Source organism: Prenolepis imparis, unplaced genomic scaffold (assembly GCF_030444845.1).
Source record: "Prenolepis imparis isolate NDT839.2.m4 unplaced genomic scaffold, iyPreImpa1.0 SCAF_2, whole genome shotgun sequence".
NCBI lineage: Eukaryota > Metazoa > Arthropoda > Insecta > Hymenoptera > Formicidae > Prenolepis > Prenolepis imparis.
Window position 1 is genome coordinate 17,886,497 of NW_028141160.1, and position 13,091 is coordinate 17,899,587.

Sequence of the window (13,091 nt, forward strand, 5' to 3'; positions counted from 1 at the left end):
AAGATATTTAAAAATAAACTCCTTTTATGCGCGATTTCGATAAATAAAATAGTACATATTCTAAAAAGCTTAAATTGTAACGTGATATAAAAATCTACTTATGTAAAAGAATATGTTTTTTATATAAGTAAAGAATATTATCGTGCACAAAAATTGCCTCAGTTTAAAATATCATGTGGCTTACATCAAATAAGTGGATTTCGCGATTATGCATATATTTGCTGTAAATATACATATATATGCAGGAAATGTCGTTAATCGAGTTATTAACGGAACTAATATAATGCAAAATTGACGATAACAGAGATGAGAGAGAATGCAAAAACAAGCGATCGACAAAAGCATATAATACACACACACATTTATACTTTCCATACATACATACATATACGTATAATTAATAAGTTAAAGTTGATCAAGCGAAAAAAGAGGTAATGTTGCCAACAGAAATCAAAGTCAAGTGTCATTAATAGAGATGTATAATAAAACAAGATACTTTTATCCATTAAAATATGCCATATTTGTGCAATGTCAGATATTCAAAACATTATTGCGCGTTGCGATTCGCGCAATATTGTCCATCTGTTCAATATGGAAACGTAATAATAACCAAAAGCGTCCATTGAATGTAACGAGGCTGAATAGAAAAATCCAATATTGGCATCCCTAGTATTCGCGATAGCAGAATACACATAAAATGCGAAATAGAAAAAATTTATACAGAGAATAGAACGAGACATTTAATGGCTAAACTTTCCAAAGTCATTTTTGATATGTTAAATTTATAGCTCTGATTATAGCAGAAAATTATTCTTGCAGTAATATTTAAAAATTATATAAATCGATTTATATTGCCTCTAGACTTCATAAAAGAACGTATAAATATTTGTAGATATAGAGATATATGTATATAAATTTTTATAAAAAAAAAGAATTCTCAACACAATTTATTTACTACAAAATTTTTTTGCTTATTTAAAACAAATACAGTCTTATATATAGATTTTTTAATTTATTTATTATAAATATTTAAAAATTTGTGAATTATGATAAATATCTTATATACATATAAGATACATCCTGCACCATATAATATTCTAAATGTATTCTGTAGATTAATATAAAAAAAATGAAGAAAATATAAAAATATAACACAATGATTTCTGATTTATAAGATATTTCTAAATTATTAGAGAGAAAAGTTTTGATCCTATATAATACATGCACTTTTCTTTTGTTGAATAGACAATGTAGCATATGTTTTTATTTTTATATGAATGCATCACTGCATCTAAGTCATATATCATTATGCGCTTTCAAATTTGTAGGCAAATTACATTTAAGTCGGTGAAAAATTCAACACGCGATGCAAAATACACTGGAATTTAAAGTAAGGAAATAATTATCATCGATATATGTATCATAAAACAATAATTTATAATTTCTATTGCCTCAAATCTCGTGTTATTTCGATTTCTATTTCAAATGAGTAAATCACGTGAAATATCTGCTTTGATAAATAGCATCGCAGCAATACGCTTACGAATCATTAATCATGAAAGTTGATTTACCGCGTGTGCCAATAATCGTTCACATTAATTGTTCACAAGGAATGATCGCATTTCGGAAAATAATAATGTGACGATACCGTAATGCGGCTAATGAAATTGTTTGCGCGCTCGAATATTATCATGCAACAAGAGATGATGACAAGAACAATACTATATATAATATATATAGCGTAAAAATCATCATGTGCCAGCCATACGTCACAAATTTAAATTATTTAACGCATTATAGAGAATAACTTCTTTTTTTGTATTTCAAATTAATTTCGATAAATTAGCTATTATTATACATTTTTCGCTTTATTTAAATTTGTTGCGTCACATAATTTAATGATTAATTCCACTGAACAAAAAACAAACTTGCAAGTTTAATATATACTTATTTCTTTTTGAAAATAGTTATTCAATTACGGAAATGCATATGTAATGCTAAATAAGTATGAGTATTTTTATGAAGGACGAATCTGACTATAATAAAAAGATATGTATACTTATGTTGGAAAAGTAAAAAATAAACATGGTATTACACATACACGTATACAGACGATGTCTCAAAACATCCAAATTTTCTTTTAAGGGCGGATTTTCTGGCCAATTTAGAGACGATTTTTCCTTAGCGATGTCGAGATATTTCTTTTGAATTATAAGCGATTGAAAAAAAAGGGCTTTTCACAAATTAAATTTTATGAAAGAGAGATTAACACAACTACATTTTTCAGTTAATTTTTAAGTGGAATTTATTTTTATAAAATTTTAATTTAAGGGTTAATTACAAAAATATATAGATAATAGCAAAAATTGAAAGCTTACAAGAAATGATGATCTCCCTTGACATTTTCGCTGGAGGAAAAATCGTCTTCAAATTGGCCAGAATAATTGGCCAATAAATCTTTTATGAAAAGGACAACTCGTAGCATTTTAAGCGGCAGACATCGAGAAGAATGATATTGCTGCTTGACATTTAACGACGATCTAATGTGAAAAAAGTCAAAGTTTAATTACCGCGAAATTTATTTTATTTATCAATTTTCATAGACGTGTTTTCATATTTTTATTCAATTACGTTTAATTCCTTAGTATTAAATTACCTATGGCAAAATTAAAAGAATAATTAGATAAAATATCATTATTAATATTACTAAACAAATATTTTTATATTTTATATAGGAAAAAAATTTTAATTTGTTTCGATTATAAATTAAAAACACAAGCATACATATATGTGCACATACACACATACACTTACATATGTTACAAAATAACAAGATGATAAAAATAAATTAAAAGCTAGAAAAAAAGCTGTGGAGTTTTTGCATTTAATTCTTTTGATAATTTGCGATGCAATTTATACGAAACGGTCCATTCAGATAGATTCAAATTGAGTATCAGAATATAGATGGAAATACTAACAACACAGCCAACGCAGATAATCAATTAAAGATTAATTAAACAAAGATTTTTGTACATAAAATCATCCGGGCACTGCTATGTGTTCTCCCAACTCCTGGAAAGCCTTCCAATTTGCTTTCATACAGAAACCTGTGACGCCCGAACTGTAATTGCGAAGTTTCAATAGTCGAGTAAATGGACGAATATTGAAATTTCTAATAGGTTTCGACGTTGCGCTTGTAATATTTTATGATGATACATTCGTGTGTATAAAAAGGAATTTATTTTTCGTAAAGATGGAAAAAAACATTTGTTGAGATTGATTATCGACTCTTTCTTCCTTCGTGAAAGCAAACTCGATGAGACTTCCTGCTTCGCATTTTATTTGCCGAAGTTTATAGAAACTCGATCATTCGGAGTTTACAATGAACGTTTATTCGAAGATCGCTAGTCAAATAAAACTGATTTCTAGGTATTATTTTCTTTCTTTTTATAGTAAAGTTACGTTGTTTACAGGATGCGCAAAAAATTCTGTTTTTTATCATTCACGATTTTTCAATTATAAAACAATCTTTTTAAAATAAAAATCTGGGTCATGTTTGTATTCATCAGCTTTTTAGTACTCTATTTTCATTTAAATATTTGTTTAATTCTAATTTATAAAAATTAAAATTTTGTTAAAATATCCCTGGTAGAAATTGCCTTGTCAACGCCACGACACTTGTCAGCACCATGTTTGCCACGCCACAGCCTTATCCAAAAGAATTGGAAAGGTATAATACATATCAGGACCATGCTTGCGCCTGATACTGTTTAATCTAACCTGTTTTATAAATGCGTGACATTCATTATAAAATTGAATGGAAGCAAGTCTTACTGTTAGCGCCATGCCAGGACCATGCCAAATTTTTCAAAGTTGTGGCGCCAGCGGGCAAAACGTGACGATTCGAGGATGGTGCTTACCAGCGTGCCATGCTAGCTCCTGAAATGAAGTATGGCACGCTGGTTAGTGCCATGCAAGCGCCACATCAAAATTTCTACCAGGGATGTTTAAAATTAGATGAAACAATAATAATTTATTATTTTGCCTAGTTAATTAATGAAAATTGTTATTCTAATAAAAGTAAAAGAAAAATATAAAAAAAAAACGCTTAAAAAATTAGAGACTCTATTCTTAATATTCATATTCTGTTTTCTCCATATTGACAATGAGATCTTTGGATACTTAAATACAAAGTACGATCGATTTTTAGAATCATTCTGCAATAAGATTCTCAATTGCAATTTTCGCACGGTTGACATTTTCTTAATGCAAATTTAAATCGGAGATCGCGGAATCCAATCAACCGGACGTCGGCAGTAGAAGGTTCATCAGCGCAATCAGCGGGATTGGTCTGTCTCGAATTACAGACCAAGCAAGGGGGACAGAGTAAGCAAGCAAACGCTTCGATGATTCAAGCGGGATCTCTGCGGATCGAAGCGAGTAAGGCCGAAACCGATCGAAGGGAGGGTGAAACCGGAAACGCACCCCGCAGCGAAACCACAGCTGTAAGCTCGACGACGCGTCGGGATGCAATCCCTGATCCATTAAATTTTCGTATTACCACACCGCGCGCTATATATATCGACTCGCGTCGTCGAAAACATAATTACATAACCGCGAGCTGAGAAATACATGGAATGCCACAGCTACCCTCCGTTAAGCGATCTTTCCTCGTCATATTAGCGCGATTCCCGTCTCTTCTTCAACGGTCACGAGAACGTTCGTGCTTTTTCCATTCTTCTCCTCCTCCTCTGCTGTCAAGCTTTCGAGAGACGATGCACGTCTCTCTCTCTGTCGTGCAATACACAATGATGGAAAACTCGTTGCGATTGCGATGCCAACTTATACGAGCTTCGCAACAGCGACTACGAGAGAAAATCAATAGGTCCTTTTAACCCTCTCCTCTATGTGAGAGGCTTTCATGGGAAAAACGCTGCGAACGAGTGCCCGAACCCCGAGTTTTGTCGTGTATTGTTTATTGGTTAATTGTTGGAATTTCTTTTAATCAAAGGGATGCGTTGCCGCTCGTGTACGACAGAGAATGGGGAAAACTGGTGATCGCGTGTATAAAACGAAGCTTATTGATTTATATATTCACTGTTTCAATATAACGCGTCGAACGTGATAGCATAATAGAATCCGACTATAACGAGTATCGACACATAATGAAGTTTTCACTATTGGTTAATTGAAATGCTATCCTCCGCGTGACAAGGTTTATCTGGACAATGCCGATATATCGAAATGGTTATAAATAAATTTTGATATAATGTTCAAAAACAGCACGATTTCAAAGTGAAAAAATTTATGATTTAATTTAATTTTAAAATGGATTTCAAAATCCGATCTAAAATTTCTTGTGATAATTGTTTCAATAGATTCATAATTGGAGTATTGAAAATATGAGATTTATATTTCCCCATATAATAATATTCAGAATTATTACAATAAAACAATCTTATCCCCTATCTAAATAAATTGTTTAAACTTATGTAATAACATCTAATGACGTTATTTGGAAAAGACGTGATATTGACACGCATGTACTAATTTAAGATAAGATCATCTCCGCACATCGCACCATTGAATACTAGATTATATTAATTCAAATACAAGGAGCTACTCAGAGAGAAGCGTTCGTTCGTTGATAATGACGATCAAGTGTGTCACATGTTTCCGCCTTGAGAACGAGAACGTGTCAATAAAACCGTAATTTAAGCGCAGCAGCAACTAACTTGATATACAAGGCTGCTGTACTAATCGATGTCAGAAAATCAACCAACAAGGAAGCGAGGGTGTGGCGTTAATTGAACGTTATCGCTGATTAATCGACGGTATTCAGGAATATATAAAGTAGAATTATACACATATTTTCATTATTATACGCGCGCTTATTACAAGTATAACACAATTTCACCAATTAATTAAAAAATATAATAATTAAAAAAATATTCATCCTGATGTATTTTTATATATTGACATGGAATTATTCTATAATAAAAGTTATTTTTATATATATGTATGTATAAAATTACATTTTCATAAAAATATAACTTAAACAAACACTAACATGTATTTCTTTACACAGTTGTGAAGAGTAATAAAGATTCAGTCAATATACATTGTGCTGTATCTCAAAAAACAGCGATCATTAAAGAGATAAACTACTCGTATATCCGAATATTGTGATTAAAAATATTTATATTTTCAATTCAAAGAATATTTATCCAATTTACACGAAAAAAATATAGCAAATGTATTTAAAACATTTTGTCATCTTTGAAGAATTTATCTTGTCAAGCATATATATATATATATATGTTCTATATATACAATATCATGGCAATTACATTAAATTGTGAGCTGTTTTTTTATCAGTGGCAAAGTTTTTGCCTTGTTTTTTTGCGGTAAAGTGCAAACAGTAACCATCCTGAAAATGTTTATGACATCTGCTAATTTAGATTGAATTGTCGCAATTACAAGATCTCTCCTGGCGAGCAATTCAGGATAAGTTTCTCCTTCGCTAAGACTGTCGTGAAATGTCAGATTATTTGTGCAAGACATTTTCATTAACGCTATGATTATTCGTATAATTACGGATTATGTCATACTCTTGATAATTTTTTTTTCATGTAACTTATTGATTTATTGAACTATTTATAAATTATATATATATATATATTAAACTATACTGCGCATCTCATACTTGAATTTTTATAAACAATACGTAGTAAAACAAAATATCTCTGATGAATCTTTTAACACAGCCTTTTCGAAAAACATAAATCACGAATAAAAAGGGACTTTTAACATAAATTTTTAGAGACCTCGCTAAAAATTAAATTAAAAATAAATTTCAAGTATTTAATTTCAAGTAGATTTTAATGTTTTAAATGTTTAATTAAAATTTTAATTTAATGTTCAATTATTAATAAATGTAATACTATATCATTTACCGATATTAAAAAATTATGAAAAGGATAACGTTCAATTAAATATTCGTTGGAAAAGCTCAAAATCGTAAAATTCGATAATATGCGAAGTAAACTTTCATAGGTATAGAAGATCAGAATAAAAAAAAATATAAACCTCGTAGAAGATTCGTTTCACGATGATTGTACCTGACGACGACAACGCATTCGACCTTTTTCTCGTGTAGTTTGTCTGAAAAAGCAACGTTTCACGCTCGATTTGTCCAAGATCCCCTCTCAAAGAACCCACTCACAAAAATCAACCTGCACGATTGCTCCTCGAAGCGTTCTCGGAGGTATAAAACAGAACATTGTTTTACCAACAAATCGCGGGACAGCTTTTCTTTCCGCTTGATCCACGAGATCATTCGAAGGAAGAGCACATGGCCTCTTTCCGGTAACAGTTTTTACGTCGTCCGAGATCCGACAAAATATCTGGACATAATTCTATTATGTAATATAGATCTTATACAACATCTTCTCTCTTTCCTCACTGTTATTTTTAATATTACAACGTCTCTTTATACATGTTCTTGTTGTAGTGATTTGTAGAGAATAAAAGAATTACAAAAATTTATCTTTTTTGTGTCTTTCTTAGTAAATTATAAATCGCGTGTAAAAGATAAAAAGTAGTAAAAAAAAAAAAAAGAAAAATTTAGATAGTTACCAGAGAAAAATGTTAGTTCTGTTTCAACGATATGATGAATTAAGCTGAATAAAATAAAGTATAATTTTATGTCTCAAACAGATGTAGTAAAAACTTTAAATAATTTTTCTAACATCTTTTAATTTATCTTTTTTTTTTTTGTTACAGAATCAGTTTCCTTGACGGAACATTCTGCATTTAAAGGTAAGTTTCAAGTACTAAATGCATTATTTGAATCTTTCTTAAAATCTAAAAGTTCCGAATTATAGCGTGTAAATATTTATGAACTCAAAGTTTTATTTTATTAGTTCAGTTTTATATATATATATATATATATATATATATTGAGAAAATTAGAAATCAATAATTTTATATTCAAGAGAATATAATGTAATGTAGATATAATGTAGATAAATTACAAAGTTTATAAATTGAGCTAATAATGCCGGATGTTTCTTTAAAGTTAAAGAAATGTATAAATTGCAAAAAAATCTTCCAAGAAAACTCTTACTTTTTCAAGCAAATAAATATTTCTTATAAAAATCTCCCGTAATATTTACAACGCGCCAACAACAATATTCGTATTCTCCTACATATTTGTTCTTTCTACACATCGTAACAAATAATATAACGTCGACCCCCGAAGTATTTAATTTTCAAGGAGACACATCGCTGCCGAATTCGCAATCGTTCGCAATAGTTCGTTATTTTGTTCATATGCAGACGAGTAATCGAGTGCACGTTGATCGTTTTTGCGATGTTTACTCGGTAAATAGTAAAGAACCGTCCAGGAGATCTTTCATATAGCGAAACACATACGAATCATAAAGTAGCGTGTTTGCGTTTCCGAGATTGAATTCCACGTGTGCGTCTAACGGAAATTGACATCGGTCGATTCGCTCGAATTTTTGATTTCAATTGGATTACGGAGAAAATACCACGTGCAAAATGCTCACGAGAGCCACGCATCGTTGGTCGGGAACCAAGGTGCGACGGACCGTAACACAGGATGCGCGTATAGGACGTGCATTAGGATATGCGACGGAACCTTTCGAGCGTGCTTCGAAATTTCAATTTAGAAAATTGACTGTACCATTTTCATCAAGCTTAATGGACAGATACCATCTTATTGAATTTTATTCTTTGTAATAATTTTATTGGCTGTTGAGGCAACGTGCGACATTTCCAAACAAGTCTTATTGTAGTCAATTCGAATCAGCATCCCTTCCGAAAGTTCGAGACCATTAGCATTAATATTTCTAATCGCCACAAGATTTAAAGTAAAAGGACCGCAAGTAATTATTATCTTTGAAAAAAAAATGAACTCTAAATTCTTGAAAGAGAGAATCTGTAAAATATTTCTCGTTCGATTTGAACGTAGAATGATAAAATAAAGGAACCAGCAAGACAGTGTGAAAAGATTACAAGGACCACATGTGTCGTTAAAGTATATATAATTATAAAGGATTGCTATATTTTGTTTTTCTTTTCTGATGATTATATGCAACCGCTTTTGCAACAGAATCGTTCGTTCGTATCGCGAGCGTGAATGCTACCCCTACCCGGGGGTAGGTCTGCTCGTTTCATACTTGTCCAACTCTCTCGGCCGATAAGCATTCCGACGTGGCTTTAAAATTAATGGCTTTCAACCACGAAGGTTGACGGCGGTCGCTATTGACATCGCGCGCCCGCAAACGAACAAGGAAGTTGCGCGACTCGCGTGCGCGCGAAAATAATTAAACTGGAGAACGAGTTGCGCGTACGATCGATCGATATACTCCTGTCAAAGACTGCGTTTTTAGAATTATCAGGGTGATTCCCCCCCCCTCCCCCCTGAAGCACACGCTTTTCTCAAAGCTTTAGGGAATTTTCCCTTTGCCGTTTCTTCCTTCTTTTAATCAGCGATATAAGCGAATCGTATATGTTAGCGCGCTTCTATTCTTTTTCATAATATTCTGTCTTCTGCGGCAACACGCACGGTATTTTTCAAAGGAATCTCCTCTAATATATTTCGAGATTACTATACAGGATATACCCGAGAGAATCGGTTTTTTTTTAATCACGCGCAGATGTTGTAAGAAGGAAACTGAAAGGAAAGGTTTTTTCAATGTTGAGAACAAGCAATATTTTTGGATTATTCAACTTTAAGAAAATTAAATAATGCTGGCAAAATGAAACCTGAAAAATGTGTATTATAAATAGAGATAAAGTTTCTTTCTTCAATTAAATTAATTCTAATTAAGCCAGTGTAAAAACCTTTTCTTCAATCACAAGGAAATTTAATGTAAATCTTATCAATCGGATATTTGTTTTTAAAACTTTAAAATTTGTGACAGATGATGACTTTTATTAATTAAATTTTTGAGTGAAAGCTCGAGAGATTTGTGATTAAAGAATATATTGTGTGATTCCAGTAAATCCTATATAAATTGTGACAGTCAATATCTGCAAATTGTTTGCACGATTGCGAGGAACAGTGAAACTATGGAAACTTTCTTTAACGAAGTGTTCACTTCTCTACGGAAAGTGAAATGTGAATTATTGATATCGATATTCGAGAGAGCTTTTGGAGAAACTAATAGCTCGAACCACTTATTGAAAGTGAATTTAGCAGAAATGCTTGTATTTTGACTAAGATCTTTGACTCATATCGATGTTCTTCGAATAAGCGAGTGCGAAATCATCTTTCTTCGTCTCAAGCGTAAAACATTCTATCGAATGTGTATTTTTCGATTGATTAATCTGAAACTATAAGGTACGATTCGCGATATAAAGTTAATGATTCAGCTGTAGATTTTTCAATGAAGAATATTCAATTTTTTATTAAGTAACTTGATGCCTGACAGTTACTTTCTCTCGTAGTTTTACATGATATAAAATTAATCACAAATAATTTCGAATTATTCATCAAACATTAATTACTTGTTAAAAACACTACCGATAATATAGCGACTATGGTTGATTGATTGAAAAATTTGTAATAATATAATTGCGCTAAAATTTTTCCTCCAATTATATAACAATTTTATTCAAAATTTTCATATTTTAAAGATAAGTTTCTGCCAACGAGATAACTAATAGGAATTCCAATTCAAACGTTCATGCGTCTAACCACCGAGAATTCATCCCCATGAAATTTTCGAGAAATGTCCACAATATTCAATACTAAAGTGAGCATCGCTACAATTGATGTTACATTTTCGATATTAAATATTTGTTACGTGTATGTTGTTTGTACATATACATGTACATATCTTTGATATTAGAATGTTGGTCATTAATTTGTGAATATTTATATGAAACGTTAATTTTTTTCATCAGAAGAATATAGTATCTATATATGATTGATACACGCGCTTGTAAAACGTTTAAAATAATTTAAACATAAATAATACAAATTGATATTTTTGATAATAAATTTTTTGATAATAAATATATTTTAAACAAATAAAGATGGCCAGGTCAAATATACATATATGTAATATATTAATCATTTCATCTTCTTTTAGAGTCTTGTCTACTTGAAATTTATTATTCAAAAAAGTATGCGTTTATCGATCGCGATAACGCGGATAAATATTTCCCTTTCAGTGAATAAAGCGTACATTTGGAGGATTGCAACGAAGGATTTATGCGATTGAACATATGAGCAATTGAAATTCGCCAGAGGTGACGAATCGTGAGCTACCGTGACGATTATTTGCGAATTGTGATCGAAAAACGATTCGCTATTATCATTATGGGCAGCAGTTTTATATATGCTTAATATAATTTATATAATTTTCATAACCATTTTTCGCACAACCTTATATGATGCAAATATTCAGAATCGATAAAGGAATATGGAACTGGATTACTGGCCCTATAATAACACTTCTTCCTTTTTCAATTGACTCAAGAACAGAAGCTACAGAAATAAATAGAGAAAAAGAGAAAGAGAGATCTTTTTCAATACTCTATTTGAATATAACAAATTATATTTCCGGAAATTACAAAGCGCGCAAAAGGGGCAATAAAACGACAATATGTTAAGTAATTAAGATCGCAGAAATAAAAAAAAAAGAGCTTTCATCTCAAAGATAACGCAGACATAGCGAAGGATGGGCGAAGGACACCGTGTTTCGTATCTGGAAGTAGAATCTCCCATTCGAGGTGGAACGCACCGCGTTTGTCGCCGCATATACTTACGACCTTTTATGACGCAATAAATAATAAGGTAACTGTCACGCTCGACGGCCACGACGAGAGGAAGCCCCATGCACCGCGGACGGAAATAGATGGATACGCCCCGGCGACAACTTCGCGAGATATTTTATGAAGACTGTTATTATATCCCCCACGCGCGCGCACCTCTTTCGTATCTTCCGTTTATTTCACCGTTGTTCACCGGTGTTCAACGTTGTTTTCAGTTACAAAGAGATATGCCGCTCTCTGTAAATAAAAAAAAGCAACGCTATATTCTCTCGCTGTCATTCGCGCGATTGCGTAACTACGAGAGTGATGCAGTCCTGTATGCATGTATATACGTGTGTTTGTGTGTGTTAGCTCATTGCTTTATTATTTTTTAATTTATTTTTCCTTCTGGTCTCCCTTGTTTTTTCTCGTACTTTTTTTTTAATTCTCTCATTCATTTACCCTCTCGTATGTGATTGGCGCCGAGCGAGAGCTACAAAATCGCTAAATGTACCGAGTTTCGGTTGCATTTCTGCAGAGAATACGTCTCGAGCGCACTTTCAACAATCGCTAGACTGCGGAAAATAGTTATCGAGCGTTTAAGAAGCCTTCAGGTATGGTCGAGAGCCACTCGACCCTTTATATGGGGCTTTGCCTAACACTTTTTTTGAGAACTCGAGCGCCAGCCAGCTGCTAAATCCTCCGAAGAGGCGGTCATAAAATTGAAACATATAACAGCGCTGCAAAGGCCGATCGGTAAATTATTTTTATCCTTTGATCGTTTTTTCGCTTAATTACTCCTGTCTCGTGAGTTATAATTAAGCATTTTAATCGTGATCACCGTCGAGTCGTATAAGCTCTTGAAAGAAACAAGGTGTACAGGAAAAAATTTTAATTACATACGATATATACACTATTCATAAATATTAAACTATGAATCTAAATTTTTTCATATTTTCATATATCAATTTCCAATTATTTAACAAACACAATTATGCGATAAATATATAAGAGTTAGAGGAAAATAAAGAGAAATAAAACTTGAAAACAAAAGCAAAATGCTAATTCAAATCAATATATATTTAATAATTCTCAATCTAATTATTATTTATATATTCTAAGTACTCCGACACACTGTTATACGAACGTTTGAAACTCCCGTCACATGTAATAATACTTCACAGATACATCAAAGTTACTTATATCGCATAATCAATATCTTTCGATGAGGTGCTTCTAAAGTTTTTATTTTGAAGTTTGACCTGGTATTTTTCAAAGCGTCATCATGCGACGCCGCAAGT

The 13,091-nt window shown here is 31.9% G+C and overlaps 2 protein-coding genes across 3 annotated transcripts in view; one reads left to right on the plus strand and one right to left on the minus strand.

Annotated features, from left to right (window-relative positions):
* LOC145932930 (uncharacterized) overlaps positions 1-13,091 on the minus strand; it is a 143,995-nt gene that overhangs the window by 79,289 nt on the left and 51,615 nt on the right. The window lies entirely within an intron of this gene.
* The window catches only part of LOC145932456 (GTP-binding protein Di-Ras2), an 84,158-nt gene that overhangs the window by 24,497 nt on the left and 46,570 nt on the right, over positions 1-13,091 (plus strand). For both annotated transcript variants that reach the window (XM_083031412.1, XM_083031413.1), the window contains exon 2: positions 7,786-7,821. The gene's annotated coding sequence lies outside the window, so the exon portion shown is untranslated. The remainder of the gene's footprint in view (positions 1-7,785; positions 7,822-13,091) is intronic.